This window comes from Gallus gallus, chromosome 22, assembly GCF_016699485.2.
Source record: "Gallus gallus isolate bGalGal1 chromosome 22, bGalGal1.mat.broiler.GRCg7b, whole genome shotgun sequence".
NCBI lineage: Eukaryota > Metazoa > Chordata > Aves > Galliformes > Phasianidae > Gallus > Gallus gallus.
This window is the reverse complement of record NC_052553.1, coordinates 2,268,750-2,290,129: the sequence shown is the minus strand read 5'-3', so window position 1 is coordinate 2,290,129 and position 21,380 is coordinate 2,268,750. Positions and strand designations below refer to the sequence as shown.

Below are 21,380 nucleotides of genomic sequence, written 5' to 3'. Positions count from 1 at the left end.
TGGGGTCTGGTGCATGGAGATGGCAAGGATGCTCTTGGAGCATCGCCCTGCTGCTCACAGGGACGCAGGCACTGCTATCAATAAACCTCTTTGTGCCTGACTCATTTTTATTTCTAACTCCTATCAGCAGTCATCGAATCGACACCTTACTTCCCTTCAGTGTATTCCCGCTGGTGTCATTTTTTGATAAATGCCAAGAACAGCCTAGCAGCAGGAGGCCATTATCCTGTGACATGCTCCACTCTGCTCACATTATCGCTAAAATAACACGGACGCTCGCGCGAATCCTGCAGCAGCCCTGGCAGGAAGCAGAGCCCAAGGGCTGCCCAGCATCAGTTGGCAACTGGTGGAGATGGGTAGGGCACGGTGAGTGCTTCCCTTAGAGGGGAAAACATTCCAAGTGGACATTAGGCACATTTCTCTGCAATTTTGGAGTTATTCCTCTTTCCCCTTTCTTTTTCTTTTTCTTCCCAGTGCCCCCACAAAGAGTCTACAACCTTGGGAACAAAAAGCAAAAGGAGGGAGAGGAACACTGCAGCCAAACCTAACACCATTCAGCCATCACCTAAACCCTCCAATTTAGATTTAGAATCGGAAAGGCTTAACATCCAATGTGCTATGTGAGTTTCTGGGGCTGGTAGGGGGATGCTGAAACACTGAGCAGGGAACCCATCCTGCTCATTTCCTCCCTAATTTGCCCATCCAACCACACTTCTCTTGACAGAGGCAGATTTCAGGGCCCACCCTGAACAATGACAGTCCGATCCTGTTCCCTGCATGGCAAGGATTTGCCATCGTTTTGCATTAGCCTCGCATGATCTCAGTATTTATTTTTGCTAATATGACACAATTAAAGGGTAATCGTATCTGTACCTTTCATATCATGTCAGGCAAAATGAACACTGTTAGAAGGATGATGCTAATGTGACACGATAGGACACAGTTAACGCGACGAACCGTTCCGATTGAGTTAACGCAGGGGTGCAGGGGAGGGGGATGCTGGTGATGCTGGTCCCTGCTGCTCCCCATTGGAGCTGGTGCACCCTACAGGCAGCTGGGAAGGGACCGCCATGGGGATGGAAGGAGAAAAACCCATGAACTTGCACTGTGAGGTGGCTCACACCTCTGGCCGCTTCTCCTTGCGCTGCCCAATCTCTGCTCGCAGCATTCCCAACACTTCGCACACTAAGGAGCCCTCACCATCTACAGCTTTGAGGCATGGTGGCCAAACTTGGGGGAAATAATTAACAATTATTTCACAGGAGAAGGTTCCAGCTGGAGCAGTATCTGGTGGTTGAACATATATCTACCAAAGGATTGTTATTTAAGCAATAACCCTTGAGAAATTGGTCGTTACCAGCATTAAACGACTCAGCCCATTGCCAAGGATGGTTAACGCTCTAATAAACTGGTCATTAACTGCAGTAACAATGAATTTCGAGGGGATTATTGCTATTATAAACCTTAATCAATGGTTTATAACAGCAATAATGCGGTCCTTTCTTTTAATGGTAAGTAGTGCGGCATGAGCAGCCTGCTTGGAAATATTTTCGGCCTGGCTGATAAGACAAAAGCGGGCATTGGGAGCTCTCCAACTCTGACCACTTTTGGGGAGGAAGAAAAGGCTCAAGGAGGTCATGCAGAGAGGTGGGATGGGATGGGGTGGGAGGGGATAGGATGGGATAGGAATGAGACAGAATAGGATGAGGTGCAATGGGATGGGGATGTGATGAGATGGGATGGGATGGCGTGGGGTAGCCATGGCCTTTTATTAGCTGCTTATCTACAGTGTGGAACAGCCGAGGAACAGGAAGGGCTGATACTCAAGCTGAGGTAGGTGTGCCAAGGCCCCAGTTTCTGTGAGCAGGCAGGGAAGAAGCCAGCAATGGAGACAGAAGAGCCCCTGCCCTGCCCTTGGGACCTGCAGACCCCAGTGCAGATGGACAGGGAACAGCCCTGGCACACTCTTCTTGCTGTGCATCCCTTAGGAAGTAACCCACGGCACTATAACAAGGGAGCAGCCTGGCATCAGCGTCCTGCCAGGGGGCTTAAAGAAGTATTCCTCATCCTGAGCAAGCGGAGCTGAACCAAAGTCTGCAGCTTGGAGGACTGCACGCTCTGTGCTCCCCACAATCCCTGGCTGACTCAGGGCTCAGCTCTGCACCAGGCTGGGGAATTATCCCCGCTCCTGCTGCATGCAGCTGGCCTTCAAGCTGGGGCTCCCAGGGGAGCTCGAGCTGCACAGCCTGGCCAAGGAGTGAGTGGTAATCACACCCTGACTTCTGCAGAGATTTTCTCTCTCCTTTGCTTGAGGTTTTGATGGATCCTCAGAGGAGGTGCTCAATCCCTGCCCTTATCCCTGTGCTCCCGCTTGCCTTGTACTGTGTGAGCCAGGGCAAAGCCATGGGAGCTTTGGGGCTCTGGTTGGCTCGGGGCAGTCCCTGACGTCCTACGTACCTTCTGCATGATGCTCTCCTCCCCCAGAAGTCCACGTCCCCTGCTGCTGATGGTGACACTTCTGCCTCCACTTTTTTTATTTTTTTGAAAGAGGGCTGCAATGGAATAAATTGGAAAGTTTACTTCATGTAGCATGGAAATAAAAAAGCTCATTCAGAAAGTTAATGATTTATTTTATAGTTTCATTATCAGGGTCACATTACTCAATAGCATTTCAAACATGTCATTTGTACAAACTATGGTAATTAAAATTTATAACGTACTTCATCAGCGGCATATGAATCTTTTAGCCAGCACTCTGCTGTCATATAAACAGTGTAATTTCAGCTGCAATTCACCCTTTATTGGCTCTCATTTGTGATTTAACAGCCATCAATGACTGTGCTATAAAGAATAAATTAACCATCCGTAAACCTTATGATGACAGGGACAGTCAAACAGACTTAAGCTGCCTCCACCAGCTCTGGTTAGCCAACAGCCATCAGGCACAGGAGGTGCCACACACGAGGTGCTGAGGGTGCTCATGGCATCCCCAGTGCTCCTGGTGCTCCCAGTGCTCCTGGTGGCCCTGGTGCAACCAGTGCTCCTGATGCTCCTGGTGCTTCCATTGCTCCTGGTGTCCCTGGTGTCCCCAGTGCTCCCGGTGCTCCCCATGGCCAGTCCCACACAGGCAGCACCAACCAAAACCCCAGCAGCTCCAGCCCCAGGCTCCAGCTTTATGGATTTGAGAGCAAATGCACCACGAGCCATTTCTTAATCGAGGGTTCCTCACAGCCGGCAATTATCCGGCGGCTTATTTGCGCCCATCTTCTGCAGAGGGAGCAATACGTTTTAATGGGATCCCTCCTATGCTTAGAGCTGACACTGTACAAAGCTAATAAATGATATGGATTGGATTTGTTACTGAGACATCTCCAAGGAGCCTGGGTCATACAGGCCAATAAAATTGGCCTCATAAATTTACCCTGACACACAGGATTACTCCAGCATTGCTGAGGTCACCTTCTCCCACTGATTTATTGCCGGCCCATGGGTTAATAATACTGTTTACGGGGCGGTTGTTTTCCCCTACACGTAGCAGATATTAATCAGTGCATCCCGGCCCTTTCGGCACACTGTGGGCGGGTGCAGCGCTGGGGGATGCAGGATGAGGACGTGGTGGTGAGGGCAAGCGTGATTGATTTTCCTGGCGAGACTTTTCGTGGCCACAAAACCTCCCGAAAGCCCTCGGGGGGAGCGACAGCTCCCTGCAGCAGGACCCTGCAGGAGAGATTCAGCATCCAGAGCTGAAACTCCTGCCTGGACTGCACAGTGCCTCAGTGCCCATCCAGATGTGCAGGACAGCAGTTTGCCCAAGGCTGAGATGCAGCCATGCAGCCATTGGCAGCCATGTCAGCAGTCTTATCCAGAGTGCACCAAAGGCAGAGCAGTTTCACAGCCTTCATAGCTCTCAGGTGAAACACTGCTCCACCAGCACTTGCTCTGCAGGATCTCATACCCGAAGAAGCTCAGATTTCCCCCAGGTCAACGCAAGGGCAGTCCCTTCAGCAGCTGTAGCCCCATGTCTGCAGGTATCCAATGGCCTGTGATCCTCTTCCATGCCACTGAATCCCCATTTGATGGCGTAAATAGTGACAGCCACTAGCAAGCACTGCAGGGGGACAGCATCCCCAATGTCCCTCTGCTCAGGATGGGTAAAACCTCCCCTTCCCAGCCCCTGCTTTTCCCTCCCCATAGCAAAACTTTGTGCATCCAAATTCTCTTAAGAGGGAAGAGGGGAGCAGAAGGCAAGCAGAGCGGCCCTGGACATCCTGCACAGCAACAAGGGGCCTTATGACAGCATGTGTCCATCTGTCCACGTGTCTGTGTGTCCATCATCTGTCCATGTGTCCATGTGTCTGTGTGTCCATGTGCCCATCTGTCTATGTGTCCATTTGTCTGCCTGTTCATCATCTGTTCATCTGTCCATGAGTCTGTGTGTCCATCTGTCCATTTGTCCGTGTGCCTGTCTGTCCATGTGTCTGTCGATATGCCCATTTATCCGCATATCCATGTGTCTGTGTGTCTGTCTGTTCATGTGTCTGTCGATATGCCCATTTATCCGCATATCCATGTGTCTGTGTGTCTGTCTGTTCATGTGTCCACGTATCCAAACATCCACCCCCATGTAGTGATGTCCCCGGAGCGCTCCGTCCCCATCCCCACGTGCTGTCCCCACAGCCAGCCCTACTCCTTCTGCTTCATGTTCTCCTCCTGCTGCCCTAATCGGAGGGGACAGGTGAGATGTGCTTCAAAACACTGTAATCATATTTTAAATGGAAACGAAACGTGCGAATTAAATGTAAATTACGGCAGAATGGGAGGACAATCACCATTAGTGAAGGTCTGACACCTATTTTTGCAGACCTTTCCTAAATGCCACAACTTGTTTCTCCTCACTCGTGACAAGGACGTGTAATTACGTGGCAGCTGCTCCCCCAGCCGGGACACTCCCAGCATTGAGGGACCGCGTGCGGCTCTGTGGAATCACGGAGCGGCAGTGATATTTTTATTCGGGAGCCATGAAAATAAACCTTGGTGTTTTCTCCCTGAAAAGGTGAGGCGGTAATACAAAGGGACGTTTTTATAGAGCCAATTTATTTAAGGGTTCCCCCATTTGCTTTTATATTGGAAAAATATGTGCCCTGTCAATGAGCCAAATTTTCTTCTTTATCCTCCATCTCATCCCCACTCTTTTGAGCCACTGTGGCTCCCGTGCCATGAGGCTGCTGGCAGTGCCAGCCCATGGTGCCTAAAATGGGTAGGGACAGCCCATGCTCTTGGATGGCATCTGGGATAAATCGAGAATCTCTGGCCTGAGGAAACTGAAAGCCAAGGGCTGATGTCATCTGTTGGTCGTACCTGCAGCCTCTGGGCCATTTTGTTGGTTCTCTGAGTACCATGCAGTAAAAAGTCCAATGAAAATGGTAGCTCTGACAGTCTGAAAACACTGACCAGGACATTTTGCTCAGATGTATGAGTTTAGGATCATAGAAGCATTAAGGCTGGAAAAGACCCTGAAGAGTCCAACCCCAACCCATTGCACAGTGCCCACTGACTGTGTCCCTCCGTGCCACATCTCCACCGTTGGTGCACATCTCCAGGGATGGTGACACCACCACTTCCCTGGGCAGCCTATCCCAGTGCCTCACTGCTCTGAGAAGAAATTTTTACTGATATCCAGCCTGAATGATGATGAAACGCCCATCTGAATGCATTGCAAATGTCCTCTTCCACACCTGCAGACACTCAGCCACACTCCAGCAGCAGCAAGAACCACATTTTCTGCCTTTTTCTCTTCCCCTTTTCAAAGCACAGGGATATTTGTGCTTAATTTCTTGAAATATTGGACTGGGGGAAATGGAAATATATCATCCCACGTTGGGATAATCACAGCATTTAATTCTGGTTTCAATAGTTCTTACTGTTATATATATATGGTACATTGAAACAAAATGTGTTTTGAAATGGAAAAAAAACTCTATGCCATTTAATTCCTAAAAGGTCAACTGAAATGCTTTGGCCTTATCGAAACGATTTTCTCCTTTGATTTTTCTTTCCAAATGCAATTTCATCAAAATCAGTGCATTTCCACAAATGTTTCACCTTTGGTGAAATGGCATCCTCTGCCTGGGAAGGGGCTCATGTGGGGCAGTTGGATGGGATGTGTGCTGATGGACGCCATCCCATTCCCACCAGCTGACCTCACTGTTTGGCCCTGCGCTGCATCCTCCCCATGCGAGAGCTCTGAGAGCATCCGGAGCCTTCCTGCCTGTTTGCACAAAGCTTGCAGCATTGTCAGAAAGGAAAGGGTACCATCTGGTTAGCCCTTGTTTACTGCACACCCTGCCAGTTTGAGCTTATTAATCATATTTACCCAAGTATCTTAATTACTCCCTGTCTAGCGACTTGCCTTGCACTCAGCTGTTGACCCACTCCCCTCCCCTCTCCCTCGCTCTTCTTTTTCCCCGCTGCTTTTTTAATTCTTTTCTATCATTAATCACAGGAGCGGGGTGGGCAGAGGAATCCGTGGCTGGAGCTCACTGCCAGCCTCAGCACAGCAGGGGTCACCTGCACCCATGGGAACCGTGGGGTTGGTGCATGGGGATGGGCGTATGGGGCCAGGTGCATGGGGTTGGGTGCATGGCAGTGCATGGGGATGGGTGGATGGGAGGATATGGGGGTGGATGGGTGCATGGTGGTGCACAGGAATGGGTGCATGGGAGGGCATGGGGTCAGGCTCTGTCCCCACCATGCTGGGGATGGCAGCAGGCAGACACCGTTACCGCTGGTAATTTGTTGATCCAGGCTCTCCTGGCGCTCCAGCGCGAGAGTGGCACCGTTTTCTTTACGACCTCATAAAGTCACAGCCGAGAGGCCGATTTGGAAAACAAACTGCCTCAGGTTGACAGATAATTAGATACAGGGGACATATTATACGCCTTTGCATATAAATGCGCACCGAAGCACATTGGTTCATCAGAAGTTGAGGCTGCGGGAGGAGCGGGGAGCCCGGCACATCAGGATCTACACCCCGATGCCGCTGGCTCTGTTTTATGGCTGCTCCATCCCTGCTTGGTGGTGGCTGGGAGGTTGGCTTTGCTCTAGGCTCCATCCCTGCAGCCACGTGAGCTCCCCGCATCCCGCGAGGCTGCTGCCTGCACTGGGGGTTTAGTGCAGCGGGGAGGAGCGGCTGAGCGGGGATTCATTGCCACCATCTCTATCTCGGTGTTCCTATATCATGGCCAAACCTTGCTCCTCCCGCCAGCAAGCCTGCTGAGAATAGCGGAGCAATTCGGAGATGCCACAGCCCCTGTATTTATATGGCAATTCAGCATCGCGCTCTGCCTGCCCCGAACCATGCGGTTCCAGGTATTAAAGCAAACCAAAACAGTTGGGGTTCCTTTTATGTTCTCCAAGATTTAAGGTGCCATTCAGATGCTTTGTCAGGCTCTCAGGGTTTGCTTTGCCAGGAGATCAGTCTTGCCCCACACTGGGGTGAGCCCTCCTTTCCTGTTCCCCCCACGTCCCCCTCTATTTTTGGGGGGAGGCAGGAAATGTCAAATGAATGGCCCTATTCCCAAGGAGAGCTTCATTATCAATCATTCTCCCCAGAAAGGGAACATAAAAATGTGTGTGGGAAAGATAAAGCTGTCAGAAAAGGGAAAGGAATAAAAATCCAACCCTAAACCCCCAGCAGCCCCCATGGAAGGAGGTGATATAAATACAGCTGCTGTCACTTTGATGAATTAGATCTTTTGTTAATTAGGATACATGGATGTAAGAGCTGTCTGAGCAGACAGACTTCTCCTTTCCCACCTCAGCCCCGGCTGCTGCTGGCCTTGCAATGCTGCATTGGCACTTCTGCAAACAACCAGAGCCTGGATGCATCCCTGGGTGGCACAGGGCTGGGCTGTGCCTTTGGTGGGGATGTGGCTGAGTGGCACCACTGGCACAGCCACAGCTGCCCTCACCCAACTGAGCCCTGCTGCCCCCATGGCACTGCAAAGGGGACTCAGCCCTACTTGGCATCCCCTCCCCACGCCCATGGCAAACTGGGACCCCCTGTCCCAGCTCAGTTAGTCACAGCCTTCAGCTCTCCATACCCCTCAGCAGCCCCTGGCTCTGCAGGTCTCCTTCACGCCATCCCCCTTTACCAGAGCACCAATGAATGCGAGGGAGGGAGGGGAGAAAAAGTGCTGTGCTGTGTGGATTATTGTGTGTTTGTCATCTGGAGTGGTATAAGCTGTAGGTACAGCATCTCCCAGCGGTGATTTATGGCCGCTGTCAGGCGGCACCAGCGCTTTGTCTGCTGTAGCGTGGAGGATGAATGCCGCGCTGTCAGCGCGGGCAGGGCAGTCTTTCTCTCGCTCTGCTCCGTGTGCTCGCTCCCCATTTCACGCCGCTGAACATAAACAATCTTTTGTAAACCTGACAGTCACACTTGCTTCTTTGGAAACATAACGCAGGAATGGATGACTCGGCTTTCATCGCCCCATTTCCTGGGCTGTGCAGAAGGGAAGGTGGCAAAGGGGAGACCTCAGTGCGATCCTCAAAAAGCAGAAATCCAGGATCAGCATAGCACTGGGATCACAGCCTGCTCCCTGGTGGGTTCCCACATGCCTAGAGATGAAATTTGCCATGGGGACACTGAGCAGTGTGGTAGCTGGATGGGGCTTGGCCAGGGCCAAGGGGACCTGAGCAGGGGCAGACCACTCTCACGAGCAGGTCATGGGGCTTAAGCTTCTCATCCAGCTGGAAGCAGGGCTGAAATCAAGGAGAAGCCCTGACGGCTCCCATGGTCCTTTCCTCCCCAGCCCTCCCCATGACTTTGGGAGCAGGACTGCCAGGTTTCAGGCACAAGAGAGGAGCGGAATGGCTCGCCAGTGTTTTGCTGTTTCCTCTTCCAGATGGTTTGCTTTGGAAGTTCCTCCGTTTGAGTCCTGAACATCTGCTGGGGAGGAGCAGCTTGGTATAAATGCGGAGAGATTGCCGGAAGGGCTCATTTGGGGAGGTGCACAGCTCCCAGTGCCAGTCACAGCCTAGTAGCAAGGGCCTTGTCCCCATCTTGTCCTTGTCCTTTTCCCTGTCCCTGTTCCTGTCCCTGTCCTTGTCCTTGTCCCACAGGCCAGAGGCACATGGGCTCCCTATGACCCAGCTCTAGAAACCCACAGCTGCACCTTGAGTGGGTCTGTGATGGGCCATGGCTCTGCCAAGGACCCTGAGAGCTTACAAAATGCACTTTTAAATACATATATATATATACAGATATATGCATAAATCTGAATGGCAAACAAGCTGCTGTCTCCCAGCCTGGCCTTTCCTATGGGTTTTAAAGCAATTATTTATATATGTGAGCACAGTCAGATGGGTGTTTCAGTGCCAGCACTGACTCTGTGCCTTTAGCTGAGAGTGGCCAGGGCTGTGGCATGCAGGAAGCACAGAAAATGTGAGTAACCGGGTCATGGGGGTGGGAGAGGAATCTTTCCTGGCAACGTGGGGGTTGCAGTGCTGCCATGGCCTCATGGTGAGCGCCGGGTGTGTGCCGGGAGCTCCTGTGGCCACGACTCTGCGCCAGCACCGACAGCCCATTGCTCACCACCAGGAGGGGGATTGCGACAGCAGATGAGGTATAGGGAAAAAAGGGGAAAAAAAGGCAGAAAGGCTGAAAGCTGGTGAAGGCTGAGGGATGTTCTGCTCCACATCACCCTCCTCTTGGCGTACCATAATCGAGAAGAGCACTGGTTTTGGGGAGGTGTTGTGTTTAATTGAAAGTTCACTTGCAGCTTCCAACGATTTGCATTACTGCCCTCTACAAACAATCTCTCATAACTCTGTGTAAGGCAAAACCCAGAGAACTTATGGAAAGCAAAATGCTTGCAGAGAAATGAAACTGAGTGATGGCCTTGGGAGCCACACTACAGATCCAACACGCTGCTGTCTGATGGCTTTTTGCAACAAAACAATGGTTGGTGTATGGTAACTTCCGCCAAGCAAAGGGACCGCTGATCTTTGGGGTGTGCAATGCACTGCACTGCTGCTCCAAGAGAACTTCCAAGGAAAAACACACACTGGAAAAAACTTAGAGAAAGCTGTAGGCCTTTCCATCTCATTTGACCTCCTTTTTCCTCCCCAGAATGAAAATAGAAATCAGACAGGAATTGGGAAAGCTGAGGGAAGGGGAAAAAAATATATATAAGAAAAGCGTTTCCCTGAAATACAACTTGATGTAAAATCCACTCAATGCAGAGCCCAACTCACTGTAGAACCCAACTCAATATAGAATCCAACTCAGTGTAGAACCCAATTCAATGTAAAATCCACACAATGTAGACCCCAACTTGACGTAGAACCCAACTCGATGTAGAACCTGCTCAGTGTAGAGCCCACAACCCTCCTCCATCCCTGCCAGGACTGGTAGAAGTTCCCTAAGCTCCATATACATGTGGAGGGCTTTGGCATACAAGTGCCCCAAAGACTATTCAATTGGCTGCTACCAGAACCAGCTCTCAGTTGAACCCCGCACTCCTAGCGGATGTCTGCTTCTAGGGAGCCTGAATGCTGTTTCCCTGTGCTAAACGACCCACCTAAGCACCCATCCAGCTGGCACTGCCTCTCCCCATCCCACTGGGCTGAACACTCTTCTTTCCATGGGAAGCATTGATTATTTCCTCCTGCAGCTGCACTTGCTGCACACAGGAGTTATGGGTCTGTCCACACCTGCGAGAGAAACATTATCCTCAGCCTTCAAGGGTGAAGCATCCTATATTTAGTTGGACTAAATAATGATTCTTCTCTATCTTTCATATCAGGATTTAAGAGCACCCTGGAGCTACGAAGTTTATTAGAACCCATAAGAAGAACTGTACCATAAACGGGACAACCGTGGCCATAAAGCTGCACCTTGAAGATGTAACAAATCCTGGGGTGCTGAAGTAGGACACGGTCTTGTCTCAGTCAGCAGAAAGGGAAAGAAAAAAGGGGAAAGAAAAAAAAGAAGAAATGCCAACTTAAGCAGAAAAGAGGCCTGGAAATATAGAGGAGAAGAAAGGGAAAATAATAATAATAATAAAGAAAAGCACGCGGCTTGCATAGCCCGCTCATGGCAGGAGCCCTGGGATGGGCACCCACATGATAAAACTTGGCTCAGGTTAAAGGGGGAAAGGGAGAAAGGGGGGAGTGGAGAAGGAGAGAGGGGGAGAGGAGGAGGAGGGTACTATGGGTGGAGAGAGTGAGGGAGGAGCGGGGCATTCCGCAACGCCTCTCCCCTATAGGCATTCTGTTCTTTAACTTTTCTGCTTTATCTCATCAGCACTTCTTTACCTACTGTTTCCTTTCCAAACCTGTGGGCTCTGACCGAGTGCTCCTGTGGGCAGTGCAGCTCAGTGCTGCCCTTGGGCACCAAGGAGAGCCCTGTCCTGCCCTGCAGCCCTGCTGTCACACCGCTTTACTGCGCTGCTGTCAGATGGACTCCCTGACAGAGGGCTCCTTTATAACTAATGGAGTTTTATTTTAGAGAGGGAAAAATGGAGAGTTAAGTGGGAAAGGGGAGAGAGAGGAACAAACCACACATCTTTTTACATAGGATCCACAGTTAATTCTTAATTAGAACTGACAGATGCTTCTCCCATAATCCTATTCCCAACATGTTCTGTTTGCTTTGTTTGGCGCTGCGTGATACATGGTGGCATCGTAATGACCTTTCGCAGCTCGTCCTGGAAGTGTTATTGGCACTCCAATGATTTATTGCATGTTCCAGTTGATTACTGGGCCATTTGTCAACTTTTCTTTTTTTTTTTTTTTTGCTCTCCATAAACCTGTCTTCTGTGTCACCGACATTCGTGAGCATGAAAATTTAAACAAATAGTGGCCAGCCCTGCTGCTGCTGCAGCTCCAGCAATGGGAGAGCAGCATCCAATGATCCCTGCTCCTGCTCAGTCCATTATTGGCATTTCAGTGCCGCTTCTGGGAATGAGGGAAAGTCTACGCTGGGATGAACCACCAAAATAATGAACCTTGCAACTGCTGCCTGAGGACAGGCTCTCCAACTTCATGAGAGTGGATAGAGATAGGACAAGGGGGAATGGTTTTAAACTGAGACAGGGGAGGTTTAGGTTGGATATTAGGAGGAAGTTTTTCACCCGGAGGGTGGTGACGCACTGTTCACGGGTTGCCCAAGGAGTCTGTGGATGCCCCATCCCTGGAGGCATTCAAGGCCAGGCTGGATGTGGCTCTGGGCAGCCTGGTCTGCTGGTTGGCTACCCTGCACGTAGCAGGGGGTTGGAACTGGTGATCATTGTAGTCCTTTTCAACCCAGGCCATTCTATGATTCTACAATTTGATTCACATGGCAGAGAGAGGAGGAGGAACAGTGGGGCTGTGTGAGCCCCCAGAGCCATCAATGCTACTCAGAGTGGTACATCTGGGGCTGGGCTGGGGTGTTAGATAGACGGATCAAACTCCCAAAGACCAATCCCCAATTCTTACAGCCTGAGCAGGGCCAGCTGCTCCCTACCAACAAAACCCCATCCCCCAGAATAGTACCCTAATGGGGAGCACCCGGATGGGGACACAGCCGCTGCTGCAGTGGCCTGGAGAATCTGCACTGCATTTCGAGGAAGCATTTCCAGGCGCCTGTATAAATCACTGCTCCTCGCTGCAGTAAAGGCAAGGCATTGTTTCACTGCGGTGACATCAATGCAGGCCACATAAATTATTTTTTATTAAGTGTGCAGTGCCCTGTAAAAATACACACACAATCTGAGGGTACTGCAGAGCGAATGCAGGAGCACGGCCAGCTCTGTGCGAGGAATGGGATGGAGAGGAAACGCTGGGGTGGGAGTGGGCTGGTTGGGTCTTTTTCCAATTCCAGCTCGGATCGGCATGTAATGTATGGCTTAATTTCCTCTCAAATTAGACACTTGATAAAAAAAGTTATTATATCTGTCAAGTTGCCAGTGCTTTTTATGAGTGTGATAAACTAAGAACCACTGCTTTACAAACCTTGATAGGATGTTTCAGTACCTGGAAAACAATTTTATTGCAGCCTGGACTACTAACAAATTGCAAATACTGATTAAGCCATAAAGTTACAACAACATTAAAAAATAATGAGAGGTTATTGCACGGGGGGAAGGCTCTCAGCAGCGGATGCAGCCGCCCGCTCTGGGCTGCAGATGAACTGCATGGTATGTTCACCCTGGAGTGAATGTAGGACTGAGGGGTCCAGGAGGTGATGGTTCCCCATCTTTAACATTAAGGTCAGAGCACAGTTCAGCATCAGGCTGCTCAGGGGCTGCCTAGATCCCCAGATCTATGCTGGGAGGCACATCTGCCTTTCCCAACGAGAATGGGAAGACCAGGACATGGTGCAACTTTTGGGCACCTTTTCTGCTGTGCTCTGAACCAGATGTGCCCAAGAAGCAGCACTGCTCACCAGCACCAGGTGAAGGGGGAGACCCATATTTCAGCCCCAATCTGAGCCATATGGAACTGATTTCCATCTCTCATTAATAACTGGGCCACTTGGAGGCCAATGACAATAGGAACTATGGGAGGGACATTACAAGGACAACACAATCACCTCCCAGCTCTCCTGCTTGGTCCGCCCTCACGGAGCAGAACTGCTCCGAAGTGAGGCATTCCACACACCTGTGTGTCACACCTGGCCCTGGCTCCATCCACCTGCACCCTGCAAGGATGGATGATGTGCTTCACAAACACTTGAAGAAGAGCAGCAGAGGGCAGTTGTATCAGAAAACCTCTCCAAATCCAAGGTGATATTCACCCTCCTTCTCCTCTCTCAGAGCTCTGCTGAGCTCTGCTGGTTGTGCAGGTGCTCAGCTGGGCACACACCTGCCCTATCCTGCTACTATGCCCCACGCCTCTTCTGCTCCTGAAGAGCAAACTTGCCTTGCAGCCCTTCCTCCCCACACTATGCTCAGGGCTGTGCTCAATCACTGCATGGCTGACCTAATGGCGCTGCAATTAAAGCCACGTAGGGTTACTGCTATGCCGGAGCTGCTGCTGGGGCTGCACACATCACCGCCAGCCTCCATGTCCCTGCACGTCCCTTTCCTCGCCATGCACCCACACGGTGCTTTGCAACCCCTGTGTGCACCGCCTGCAGTCGGCCCTCGGGTCGCACCGCCCCACATTCTGTCTCACACATCCCAGAGGTGAGCGCGGCTCTGAGTGGTGCCCGATGGAAGCAGCGCTGCTTGCAAGCGTGATCTAACGGCGTTTCCTTATGCACACACAGAACTGGCATTTTGCTAGATTTAGGGAAGTAAGCAAGACGTATTTGTCTGCGGAGGCTTTGCACCTTCGGCAATTATGTCTGCAGTCTGGAAAACAACAGCAGCGGGGTTGCAGCGGGGAGGGAAAAAAAATTCTATCATGTCAGAATAATGAGATCTGTGATTTCAGCACTTACTGGGTCAGAGACGCACGCAGTGTGTTATCTGTAATGCTTTCCTCTGACATTCAGGTAAATTGCATTTATGCAGAGGACACCAGGCGGTGGTGTGGGGATTTGGCCGGCCCCTGTGGGATGCTCTGGGGGGTGCTGGGGCAGCCCCCATCCATCTGCAGCACCGTGGGTGCAGGGATGCAGCTGCACGGAGCGCATCACTGAGCGCTGAGCCCCACAGTGCTGCTCCTCCCATGAAGATAAGGGGTGGTGGGAGTTCACCGTGGCCAAACTCACCGAGCAACGTGCTGTGCACCTGCAGCTGCTTTCCCAAGGAGACAGGACAGTGCTTTCTCCTAACCTGCACTTTGCTTCTCCCCCACATCCCTCATTGCCTGGCGTTTTCTTACAGCTTTTGCTTTTTCTCTTTTACTTTTCCACCACTCCTTTCTCCCATTCCAGCAGAGGAAGAAAACTGTGAACGGGCCACGGAGCCCTTCTTTTCCAGCTGTTAGATTGAAATACCGCCTGCGTCCATCCCAGGACCAAACCTCCCACTGCGGGAGCGGCCGCTGCAGCCCTGGGCCAGCCCTGCTCTCTGCCAGCAGCTCCTATATTTACAGCTTTCCTTCAGGGCTTGCGTTACAGGATCTGGAGTTTGTCTTGGAGCCGCTCTGCCCCGGGCAGCGCTGGGGGGGAACCCAGAACCAGCACTGCCCACCGCAGCCCATTCCTTGCATCTGCTTTGTGCTTTGATGGGATCGACCCACAGCGATACAAAGCGCTCTCCTCCCATCCGACTGCTGATCTTTTGGGCAATTATTTGGAAGTAATGAAAGTGAATGCATGACATTTTAAAAAAGAAACTCCGCTGTCAGCAGGAAAGCTGCCACATTCTTCCCGCACCTCGGAGAATACGCTTAGCTTGAAATAATGTTCATTTTAGCAGAGTTGTAAATTACAAGTGTGTTGGGGTCTTCTGGGATTTATTACCATTTGGAAGGAGGTTATAGGCCTCGTGCTGTTGCTGCTGCATCTGGTGCACGGTACAGAGCAGCCACAGAGCAAAATTTGGAGGCAAAAGAAAGCACCTTTTATAGCCCCTCTCGGGTGGCTTGTATCGCTCGCATTACACATGCACACACACCACCTCCAGCACTACGCAGGAAGGATTTCACAATCCCTTTTCCCGGTTGCCTGCTGTAATTGATCCGCCGTTATTAATGCTGACCAGGAGAACTCGCTGGGCACGGCGGCACGGAGCGTGGCACAGAGCCCCCAACTGCGGTGCGGGGCCGTGTCCTCAGGGATGGCCCCACGGGTCTGTGCTCGTGTTTTCCATTGCAGGTGTTTCATAAAACGCAGCCCCGGCCCTGGCAGGAAACAATAAGCTCGAGCTTCCTCTGCAAGGACTGAAGGGATTTCTCCCTCCCTTCTGGCAGGGCTGGGGCTCTGCTAATGGAACGTGAATGTTCCTCAATCCCGACCCTCCCGTCTTCAGTCTGTAAATGGTGAAGAGTCACCTTTAGTCTGTGCCATTAGTGATTAATTAATCTCAGTGTTTATTTGACCCATCCTGTCTGGGTTAGGGTTTCTGCACCAAGGATGGTGTGGTTCCCTTCTCCCCACCACCAGCACTCAGTGCCCTGTGGGTGCTGACCCCCAGCCATGGGATGCTGCGGGGTTGTTCCACGAGCATCATCCCCCAGAGGGTTTGGCACCAGTATGGCACTGACCGCTGGGAGAGCTTCAGCTCCTGGTGCTGTTCCAGTTCCCAGCAAGGGCAGGGATTCTCTTACACCGTGATCTGTTTATCTCCGTGAATGCCATTAATCACATTCTGTACCCAGATGGCTTATAACACCACATCCATCCTCTAAGAGCTGTTATCACGCACCCCGAAGATCTGTCAGATAAATAGCCAGGTCAGATGCAGCTGCTCCAGTATCCCCAGGAATCCGATTTATCATCTCAGATGAAACCAAAGCAGTTGCCCCCCCCGCCCCCCATGGGGCTGGATGCAGTGCAGCCCCCCCGGCCCCCAGCGGGTTGGCTGCAGAGCTGTGTTTCTTGGCCCTTCGCATCCCGCTGCTGCCGCCTTCCATCTGCAGCCCCGTGATAAATGGCCGCAGGGTGCCAGGTACAGTTCAACACTAAAAAATCCCAATGTGTGACTTCGGCATCTCATCGCAAGTCATTAATCTGGAGGGAGGCCGGTGCCAGGAAGGGGCTCTCCATTGCTGGACCCGCTCTGTGCAGCCGATGCCAGCGGCGGGGAGGAGGGAGGGAAGGCCCCATCCATTTTCCACGAGGAGAGCTCTGGGGCTGTTAACCCTCTCTGCAGCCCATGTCCATGCTGGGAAGCCTGGAGTAGGTGGCATGTGGCCCCCCCAGGAGACGATGCTGCAGTGGGAGATGCAAAACCCAACTGATGCTCTATGCCTGGAGCAGAGACCAGGAACCGCTGGCACTGGGTGATGCCCCAGCCCTGAGCATAGCTCCTCTCGCCCTGAGGTTCCCCCCTCTCTTCTCAGCACACACACCCCGAGCCGCGTGCCTGGTGCCAAATTGAGTTGTAGCCGTGAATTATTTAGAAGCATCAGTGGAATATTGTTGTATCAGTAACGCAGACTATCAGTTTGTGGCCTTGGGGCTGCCTCAGTTACACACTCCATCACTATTTTCTCTCATGAATAATGTAGGAGCGGAATTACTCTGCATGTAGAGAATTCATACCCTGAGAAAACAAGGTTGCTCCAAAATTAATTTTCCGTACTAAAAGAGCGACAGAAAATCAATTAATCGCATATTATTCTATACGGAGACAGAGTAAGGGAAACAGCGAAAATGGCTGTAGCTATACATCAGCAAATGCTGTATTGGCAGAGTGCTTTGCAGGGCTGTGAGTTACTGCCTGCTCTGTGCGAGGGGAATATATTCTGCCCCAGAGAGCCCTCCAGTGCTGGGATGGGCTGATGGCAGCCCTGTATGGCCCCAATGCCATGAGTGAGACCATGCAGTGCTGAGCCCACCTGGTTCTGCTCCTCCAGTCCTCCTGCAGACCCCACGAGCACCATGGGGATGCTGTAACCATGCTGTGACCCGCATCCATCCCACTGCCTCCTCAGCAGTCACGGGCTTAACAAATGGCATCGTAATGAAGGGACGAGAAATGATGAGGCCAACCTCAAAAGAGCGCAGAGCATCAACAGCTTCTTCAGGAATAGGACTCAGAGCCAATGTAATGAAGACTCAGGCTGTTTTTCTCACAGCAAATTGTTTTCCCCGAGCACCCAGCTCCTCTGTTATCTCTCAGCACTGTTACGTTTCGAGGGTCATCACACAGTGCAGATCATTATTCCAGCAAAGAAAGCAGCGGCTTTCAAAGTGCTCACAACAACAACAGCTGCAGCTGCGATGGCATTTACAAGTTCCAGCCTCGGCGTTATTAGCCAGGATGGTTTCTGGGCTGAATTTATGGGTTTTTTTTTAAGTGCTGTTAACAGGAACATTTGAAGAAGCAATGGCTGTTCCCTGAGCTGTGCTTGGTGAGCACCGGGATGTCCCCGCGCTCTTGCCGTGCTCGGGCAAAGAGCAGCCATTGCTTTGGACCCAAGGCCACTTTGTCACCGCTCCTCCAGCACTAATGCAGACACTTTGAACGCGGGATTATTCTGTCCACCCCCTTTAGACTAAATCTGCCTTGGAAAACAAATGACCCTGTTGGGCTCAAAACGCTCCCGCAGCTGACTCCATAATGAGCTGTTTATTATAGTTCCCATAAGTGAAATCCATTAAGGCTGACAGAAACGCAGCTAAAGTTTACATCCAGCATCCGTTTGAGGGGAGTTCTGGGCCTGAATTAAATTTGCCCCTTCCCTCCTCCACCCCGGCAAAGCCATACACGATTCTTAAATGAATTTTCCATCGTTATTTTCCAGCATAACGCGGAGCTTTGCTGGGCCCTGGCTGATCTGGCACGCCGTCCGACCTGCCTGCTATGAGTCAGAGTTCTCCCCCTCCCAGTGTCAGCTTTCAGCCCTGAAAACTTGAAAGGAAGAAAGGTGGTTTAAGAATGGCATTGTTCTTTAGATCTTAGTGAGTAATCCGAGTTTCTCTAAGCGTCCTTTCAAGACTAATAGTGGTGCAATGGCATTACCATTGGGGTTGGCTGGAAAATGAAGTTTCCATTGTGTGAGAAGTTCTGAGGTTCCTCGTGAGAATGATTGTCCCAAACTTAGACAGAAAGCCAACGTCTGTCCGTGCGCTGCAACCCAAACAATTCATCTTCTTCTGCTGTATCAATTACAATATGACCTTAATGCAGAACAGGACCATCAGAATGAAAGATTTGAGGATTCTAAAAGCAAAATCTCTTCATAGTTTTCAAGAAGAGGCATAAACAGACAGACATGTTGGCATGGGGCGATAGCGGTGGGGGATAAGGAAAGATAAATGATGATCCCAAAGGTGACATAAATGGGAGTGCTGCTGTCCAGCCATCCCAGAACCGTATCCCTGCTGTTATGTCTCCTTCCTCCCCCTTCTCCTCCTCCAAATGCAGCATCCACATCGCTCCACATCTCCAGTGGGTCACCCAGAGCTGTGCTTCACCACCGCATCACAGCCCCATCAGCACTGCAGGGCTGCAGTCAATGCAGATGAATCATAAGGAGGTTTGATGGCCACACTTTGTAAATCTAGCAGGAAAAGAGTAATTTCTATAGAGTTGTGTGTGGTACGTGTGCAAGCAGGAGGGACTGTCTGCATTAGCATATAAATGCATTTAAAGTGAGACAAATACTGGTGGTTTTGGCAAGCAGGATACCTCTGGAATCAGAAATGTAAACTGTTTAGAAAAGGAAACGTTTTTGTTTAAATGTAAGGAGAAGGAGGCTTGGGAAGGTAAACATCCTCCCAGCGAGGCCATTGCTTTCGGAACTGGTGCTGCCCATCTGAGTGCCGGGAAGGTGAACGTCACCCAGGTGGGCTTCACAGCACTGGGAAGCTGAAGGCAGGATTAGGCCCGTTCTGTAGGGCACGTTACACACTTGAGGCGATCTTGGCTTCGTGATGTGTTTGTGCACAAAAATAATGTTTGCATGAAAGAATCCCATCGCAGACCTGGATCTGAGCTCCCTGCATGTGCTTTGAGCCCATGGAGTTGAATGGGCGCAGCCCCGGCGCAACAACAGCGACTTTGTCCCAGCGGCCGCGATTCTGTCTGCTCATCACCGGCGTTTGTTTTGGAAACAGCTGTTAGCCCGTGCGGTAAAACATAAGATGGAAAGTGTCACAGGAATGCGGTTGTCATGTGAAACCTTTCCGAGGAATGGCAGGGAGATTTATAGTTTGCATTTGGTTTTAATTCGATGCATATGGCAGCAGATGCTGGAGACCAGGGAATGGCACTTGTGGCCAGAGTGCATTTTTCGGGGCTGGCGGTGGCCCCGCTTTTGGGATGGGAATGCACTTCCCTGCAATGCACCCGCTCAGTGCCGGTCCTTCCTTCCTTGGCAGCTCCTTCCCAAATCTTTTCTCACTGTTCTGCGATTCGGGTACGTGGGATTAGAAATTAAATGCTTTTCCCTCCCTCCCAGCTTTGCTGTTGGGAAAAAACAAGCCAAACAAGCACAAACAAACCCAAAGCAGATGTGGCCGTGCAATGAAAGCAGAGAGCACTGCACAGCCCTGTGGGAGCTCCCACGTGGCTGTGGGCTGCATGGGGCTGCACTCATGGGAGTGGGCTGGCGGTGGTGTAGGGGGCAATCAGAGCACCTCATCCACAAGGAATTGGAAAAATGCGATGTGATTCCTTCAAAAGGAAGGAGGGAGAGCGAGCAATGCAGGGAATGCCACAAGAGTCATGCAGGCAAGAGTCTGCAGCTGGCCGAGCTGGAAAACAAATGATTTTAATCAGCTGCTATTCAACCACTGTCAGCTCTGATTTACTGTGCTCTGCCAATTAAGGTCTGGGGGTGTGGGGGGTAGGAGGTGAGAAACAAAAGCACAGTGCAGAGGGAGAGGATCAGCAGAACAGAGTGGGACGGGGCTCTCACACCCAGCACCCCCCGTGTCCCAGCAGGGTGCAGGGCTGGCAGACAGTGTGCAAAGCAGGGGGGGACCTCTGTGAGCCGAGGTGGTTCCCAAACGCATCTTTCATCCCCGGCACTCTCACGCAAAGCAAATCGCTTCCATGAGCTGAGAACGACAGCATGACTCGAGGTCTCTTCCCCCCTCCTGGATCATGACGAATGGATTCAGCACCGACAGTTCCAGTAGGGCTGTGATATGAGCTCTCCGCAATTAATTAGCGCGGCTAAGTAGCAAGCAATGAAGAAAATTAGAAAGAAACACCGTCTTCCCATGTAGAGCTATCTGGGTATTTGCACAGCTCCCAGCTCGGTGGCAGTGAGCAGCCTGCAGCCTTTGATCCTGCAGCAACGGCAGAACCATTGGCGTTGGCGATGCACTCCGGGACCCGTTTGCACCGCTGTGCTCCCGGCAGCGCCGTGTCACCGTGCTTTGTTCCTCCTCTTTAGCACTTTGATTTGTGCGGCTCTGCTCAGAATCTCCCTTGCAGCTTGTTGACTTATCACTCATCCCCGCGAGTTCCCATTCTCTCTTCCCCTGACAGCTTTGCCTAATGTACTTATTCATTCAATTTAAATAAATCGAACACGGGCCTATGACAGCCGATAAGTGAGTCACACAAGAACAAACAGAAAGGAAGCACTGCAAATAGTCAAATGTCAAGTAGGAATGGAAAACTGTCCCTACAGCTTCAGCGAACCTTAGATGTCTAATATTTATGGCCAATTGATGTCATTAGAAAGTAAATAAGCCCTCTTATGCTGCATTACAAAAGATTAACTGCAAGCAATGGAGTTTAAATAGCACAGATAAGTGCAGATGGAAATAAACCTGTTTAAAGCTGGAAATATTTGCTGAACCTCCTTGCTGCTTTTAAGAT

The 21,380-nt window shown here is 51.0% G+C and overlaps 1 long non-coding RNA gene across 1 annotated transcript in view; it reads right to left on the bottom strand.

The window, feature by feature from the left end:
• The window catches only part of LOC124417352, a 99,219-nt gene that overhangs the window by 20,033 nt on the left and 57,806 nt on the right, over positions 1-21,380 (bottom strand). The window contains exon 3 of the long non-coding RNA XR_006931998.1: positions 2,458-2,552. This is a non-coding gene — a long non-coding RNA (uncharacterized LOC124417352). The remainder of the gene's footprint in view (positions 1-2,457; positions 2,553-21,380) is intronic.